The following is a 6,819-nucleotide window of genomic DNA, read 5'->3' on the forward strand; positions in this document are numbered from 1 at the left end:
CATCCCATCCTCTCTTGTGAAAATGGTCCAAATACTCTGTCACGGCATGGCTAATCATTTAGAGGTTCTCGATCATGCTGGAATAGGATTCATCCTCCTTTTACGTCTGTCACTACGCCCAGTACTCGCGAGTTTGAAGTTCGTCACAGCCATCCCTTCCCAGATCCTACTCAGAATACCACAGACAAGGTTTAAACTTTCCGGATCTCAGGAATGGCCATCCATGGGTTCTAACTTATACCACAAAGATTCTAATATCTCAGACTCGGTCCCCTGTATTAGATATCTAAGAGATATTCATTCTAGCTTGTTTGCATGTAGAATGGAAGTGTTTGTCAGGCACGCGTTCATGAGTGAGAATAATGATGAGCGTCACATAATCATCATATTCATCATGTTCTTGGGAGCGAATGGATATCTTAGAAGCGGAATAAGTTGAATTGAATAGAAAAACAGTAGTACTTTGCATTAAATCATGAGGAACAGCAGAGCTCCACACCTTAATCTATGGAGTGCAAAAACTCTACCGTTGAAAATACATAAGTAAAGAAGGTCCAGGCATGGCCGAATGGCCAGCCCCCAAGCGTGATCAATAGATGAAACTAAAGGTCATAAGATGTCTAATACAATAGTAAGAAGTCCTATTTATACTAAACTAGCTACTAGGGTTTACAAAAGTAAGTAATTGATGCATAAATCTACTTCCGAGGCCCACTTGGTGTGTGCTTGGGCTGAGCTTGAATGTTACACGTGCAGAGGCTTCTTCTGGAGTTGAACGCCAGTTTGTAACGTGTTTCTGGCGTTCAACTCTGGTTCGTGACGTGTTTCTGGCGTTTAACTCTAGACTGCAGCGTAGAACTGGCGTTCAACGTCCTTTTGCGTCGTCTAAACTAGGACAAAGTATGAACTATTATATATTTCTGGAAAGCCCTGGATGTCTACTTTCCAAAGCAATTAAAAACGCGCCATTTTGAGTTATGTAGCTCCAGAAAATCCACTTTGAGTGCAGGGAGGTCAGAATCCCACAGCATCAGCAGTCCTTCTTCTACCTCTGAATCTGATTTTTGCTCAAGTCCCTCAATTTCAGCCAGAAAATACCTGAAATCACAGAAAAACACACAAACTCATAGTAAAGTCCAGAAATGTAAATTTAACATAAAAACTAATGAAAATATCCCTAAAAGTAACTAGATCCTACTAAATTATCCGCTCATCACAACACCAAACTTAGATTGTTGCTTGTCCCCAAGCAACTGAAAATCAAATAGGATAAAAATAAGAGAATATACTATAAATTCCAAACTATCAATGAAACATAGCTCCAATCAGATGAGCGGGACTTGTAGCTTTTTGCCTCTTGAATAGTTTTGGCATCTCACTTTATCCATTGAGGTTCAGAATGATTGGTATCTATAGGAACTCAGAGTTCAGATAGTGTTATTGATTCTCCTAGTTCAGTATGTTGATTCTTGAACACAGCTACTTTATGAGTCTTGGCCGTGGCCCTAAGCACTTTGTTTTCCAGTACTACCACCTGATACATAAATGCCACAGACACATAATTGGGTGAACCTTTTCAGATTGTGACTCAGCTTTGCTAAAGTTCCCAATTAGAGGTGTCCAGGGTTCTTAAGCACACTCTTCTTTTGCTTTGGACCTTGACTTTAACCGCTCAGTCTCAAGTTTTCACTTGACACCTTCACGCCACAAGCACATGGTTAGGGACAGCTTGGTTCAGCCGCTTAGGCCAGGATTTTATTCCTTTAGGCCCTCCTATCCACTGATGCTCAAAGCCTTGGGATCCTTTTTATTACCCTTGCCTTTTGGTTTAAGGGTTATTGGCTTTTTGCTCTTGCCTCTTGGTTTTAAGAGCTTTTGGCTTTTTCTGCTTGCTTTTTCTCTTTTTTTTTTATTTCTTTTCGCTATATGTATATATTTTTTTGCAAGCTTTTGTATTCACTGCTTTTTCTTGTTTCAAGAATCATTTTTATGATTTTTCAGATTATCAAATAACATATCTCCTTGTCATCATTCTTTCAAGAGCCAACATATTTAACATTCTTAAACAACAACTTCAAAAGACATATACACTGTTCAAGCATTCATTCAGAAAACAAGAAGCATTGTCACCACATCAATATAATTAAACTAAGTTCAAGGATAAATTCGAAACTCATGTACTTCTTGTTCTTTTGAATTAAAACATTTTTCATTTAAGAGAGGTGATGGATTCATATTCACTACTTTAAGGCATAGACACTTAGACACTAATGATCATGTAATAAAGACACAAACATAGATAAATATTTAACATAAGAAAACGAAAAATAAAAAATTCAAGAACAAGGAATGAGTCCACCTTAGTGATGGTGGTGTTTCCTTCTTAAGGAACCAATGATGTCCTTGAGCTCTTCTATGTCTCTTCCTTGTCTTTGTTGCTCCTCCCTCATTGCTCTTTGATCTTCTCTAATTTCATGAAGGATAATGGAGTGCTCTTGATGTTCCACCCTTAATTGTCCCATGTTGGAACTTAATTCTCCTAGGGAGGTGTTGATTTTCTCCCAAAAATTCTGTGGAGGAAAGTGCATCCCTTGAGGTATCTCAGGGATTTCTTGATGGTGAGCTTCCTCATGCGTTTCTTGAGCTCCATGAGTGGGCTCTCTTGTGTTGCTCCATCCTTTTCTTAGTGATGGGCTTCTCTTCCTCAATGGGAATGTCTCCTTCTATGAAAGCTCCAGCTGAGTAACATAGATGGCAAATAAGATGAGGGAAAGCTAGCCTTGCCAAGGGGGAGGACTTTTCAGCTATTTTGTAGAGTTCAAGGGAGATGACTTCATGAACTTCTACTTCCTCACCAATCATGATGCTATGAATCATGATGGCCCGATCCACAGTAACTTCAGATCGGTTGCTAGTGGGGATGATGGAGCGTTGGATGAACTCCAACCATCCTCTAGCCACAGGCTTGAGGTCCAGTCTTCTAAGTTGAACCGGTTTGCCTTTTGAGTCAATCTTCCATTGAGCTCCTTCCACACATATGTCCGTGAGGACTTGGTCCAACCTTTGATCAAAATTGACCCTTCTAGTGTAGGGGCGTGCATCTCCTTGCATCATAGGCAAGTCAAACGCCAACCTCACATTTTCCGGACTAAAATCTAAGTATTTTCCCCGAACCATGGTGAGATACTTCTTTGGGTTCGAGTTTTTACTTTGATCATGGTTCTTAGTGATCCATGCATTGGCATAGAACTCTTGCACCATTCGGATGCCGACTTGTTGGATGGGGTTTGTTAGAACTTCCCAACCTCTTCTTTGGATTTCATATCGGATCTCTGGATACTCATTTCTCTTGAGCTTGAAAGGGACCTCGGGGATCACCTTCTTCTTGGCCACAACATCATAGAAGTGGTCTTGATAAGCTTTGGAGATGAATCTTTCCATCTCCCATGACTCGGAGGTGGAAGCTTTTGTCTTCCCTTTCCCTTTTCTAGAGGATTCTCCAGGGTGCCATCAATGGTAATGGAAAAACAAAAAGCTTATGCTTTTACCACACCAAACTTAGAATATTGCTCGCCCTCGAGCAAGAGAAGAAAGAATAGATGAAGAAGAAGAAGAAAATATAGAGGAGAGGAGGGAGAGGTGTATTCGGCCAAGAAGGGGAAGAGAAGGTTGTGTTGTGTGAAAATGAGGAAGAATGGAGGGCTTTATATAGGGAGGGGAGGGGGGTTTAGTTTCGGCCATATAGGGTGGGTTTAGGTGGGAAATTGATTTTGAATTTTGAAGGTAGGTGGAGTTTATGAGGTAGGTTTATGGGGAAGAGTGGATGGATGTGAGTGGTGAACTGGTGATAGGGAAGAGAGATTGAGGTGATTGGTGAAGAGTTTTAGGGAAGAGTGTTTATTGGGAAGAGAGGATGAACATTGAGAAGAGGAAGGAGAGTGAGTGGTGGTAGGTGGGGATCCTGTGGGGTCCACAGATGCTGAGTTGATCCTGTGGGATCCACAGATCCTGAGGTGTCAAGGATTTGCATCCCTGCACCAATTAGGCATGTAAAATGCCTTTGCATGCAATTCTAGCGTTTAAACGCCGAATTGATGCTTGTTCTAGGCGTTCAGCGCCCAGATGCAGTATATTTCTGGCGTTGAACGCCAGCCAGATGCTTGTTTCTGGCGTTCAGCGCCAGCTCTTCCTCAGTGTGCATTTCTGGCGTCTGAACGCCAGGATGCTGCTTGTTTCTGGCGTTCAACGCCAGATCCATGCTCTGTTCTGGCGTTGAACGCCAGCCAGATGCTCCTTACTGGCGTTTAAACGCCAGTAAGATCCTCCTCCAAGGTGTGATTTTTCTTCTGCTGTTTTTGATTCCGTTTTCAATTTTTATATTTATTTTGTGACTCCACATGATCATGAACCTAATAAAACATGAAATAACGATAAAAATAAATTAAAATTAGATAAATAAAAATTAGGTTGCCTTCCAACAAGCGCTTCTTTAATGTCAATAGCTTGACAGTGGGCTCATGGAGCCTCACAGATGTTCAGAGCATTGTTGAGACTTCCCAACACCAAACTTAGAGTTTGGATATGGGAGTTCAACACCAAACTTAGAGTTTGGTTGTGGCCTCCCAACACCAAACTTAGAGTTTGACTGTGGGGGCTCTGGTTGACTCTGTTTTGAGAGAAGCTTACTGTGCCTCTTTTCCATGTTTACAGAAGGATGACCTTGTGTTTTAAACACAAGGGATTCCTTATTCATTTGAATGACTAGTTCACCTCTGTCAACATCAATCACAGTTCTTGCTGTAGCTAGGAAGGGTCTTCCAAGGATGATGGATTCATCCTCATCCTTCCCAGTATCTAGGATTATGAAATCAACAGGGATGTGAAGGCCTTCAACCTTTACTAATATGTCCTCTACTTGTCCATAAGCCTGTTTTCTGGAATTGTCTGCCATCTCTAATGAGATTTTAGTAGCTTGTACCTCAAAGATTCCCAGTTTCTCCATTACAGAGAGTGGCATGAGGTTTATTCCTGACCCAAGGTCACATAGAGCCTTCTCAAAGGTCATGGTGCCTATGGTACAAGGTATTAGGAACTTTCCAGGATCCTGTTTCTTCTGAGGCAATCTCAGTTGATCCAATGCATTTAGTTCATTGGTGAACAGAGGAGGTTCATCTCCCCAAGTCTCATTACCAAATAAATTGGCATTCAGCTTCATGATTGCACCAAGAAACTTGGCAACTTGTTCTTCAGTGACATCCTCATTCTCTTCAGAAGAAGAATGCTCATCAGAACTCATGAATGGCATAAGGAGGTTTAATGGAATCTCTATGGTCTCTAGATGAGCCTCATAGTCCTTTGGTTCCTCAGAGGGAAACTCCTTATTGATCACTGGACGTCCCAGGAGGTCTTCCTCCTTGGGATTCACGTCCTTCTCTTCTCTTGTGGGTTCGGCCATGATGGTCAATTCAACGGCCTTGCACTCTCCTTTTGGATTTTCTTCTGTATTACTTGGGAGAGTACTTGGAGGGATTTCAGTGATCCTTTTACTCAACTGGCCCACTTATGCTTCCAAATTTCTAATGGAGGACCTTGTTTCATTCATGAAACTCACAGTGGCCTTAGATAGATCAGAGACTAAGTTTGCTAAATTAGAGGTATTTTGTTCAGAGTTCTCTGTCTGTTGCTGAGTGGATGATGGAAAAGGCTTGCTATTGCTAAACCTATTTCTTCCACCATTATTAAAGCCTTGTTGAGGCTTTTGTTGATCCTTCCATGAGAGATTTAGGTGATTTCTCCATGAGGGATTATAGGTGTTTCCATATGGTTCACCCATGTAATTCACCTCTGCTATTGCAGGGTTTTCAGGATCATAAGCCTCTTCTTCAGAAGATGCCTCTTGAGTACTATTGGATGCAACTTGCATTCCATTTAGACTCTGAGAAATCATATTGACTTGCTGAGTCAATATTTTGTTCTGAGCCAATATGGCATTTAGAGTATCAATTTCAAGAACTCCCTTCTTCTGAGGCGTCCCATTACTCACAGGATTCCTCTCAGAAGTGTACATGAACTGGTTATTAGCAACCATGTCAATAAGTTCTTGAGCTTCTGCAGGTGTTTTCGTTAGGTGAATGGATCCACCTGCAGAAGTATCCAATGACATCTTAGCTAATTCAGACAGACCATCATAGAATATATCCAGGATGGTCCATTCTGAAAGCATGTCAGAAGGACACTTTTTGGTCAGTTCCTTGTATCTCTCCCAAGCTTCATAGAGGGATTCACCTACTTTCTGTCTGAAGGTTTGAACATCCACTCTAAGCTTACTCAGCTTTTGAGGAAGAAAAAACTTGGCTAAGAAAGCCTTGACCAGCTTATCCCAAGAGTTCAGGCTATCTTTAGGTTGAGAATCCAACAATATTCTAGCTCTGTCTCTTACAACAAACGGGAAAAGCATGAGCCTGTAGACTTCAGGATCTACTCCATTAGTCTTAACAGTATCACAGATATGCAAGAATTCAGTTAAGAACTAAAAAGGATCTTCAGATGGAAGTCCATGAAACTTGCAGTTTTGTTGCATTAGAGAAACTAATTGAGGTTTCAGCTCAAAATTGTTTGCTCTAATGGTAGGAATGGAGATGCTTCTTCCATGTATATTGGAATTAGGTGCAGTAAAGTCACCAAGCATCCTCCTTGCATTATTATTATTTTCGGCTGCCATCTCTTCTTCCTGTTCGAAAATTCCTGTAAGGTTGTCTCTGAATTGTTGTATTTTAGCTTCTCTTAATTTCCTTTTCAGAGTCCTTTCAGGTTCAGGAT

At 41.2% G+C, this 6,819-nt stretch overlaps 1 non-coding gene across 1 annotated transcript; it reads left to right on the plus strand.

Annotated features, from left to right (window-relative positions):
- The first annotated feature begins 6,217 nt into the window (after positions 1–6,217).
- On the plus strand, positions 6,218–6,325 carry LOC148567109 (small nucleolar RNA R71). Its single transcript, XR_015882820.1, has one exon. It is a non-coding gene; the product is annotated as a small nucleolar RNA R71 (small nucleolar RNA).
- The last annotated feature ends 494 nt before the right edge of the window (positions 6,326–6,819 follow it).

Source organism: Arachis ipaensis, chromosome B4, assembly GCF_059453495.1.
Source record: "Arachis ipaensis isolate K30076 ecotype BB chromosome B4, ASM5945349v1, whole genome shotgun sequence".
Classification (NCBI taxonomy): Eukaryota; Viridiplantae; Streptophyta; class Magnoliopsida; order Fabales; family Fabaceae; genus Arachis; species Arachis ipaensis.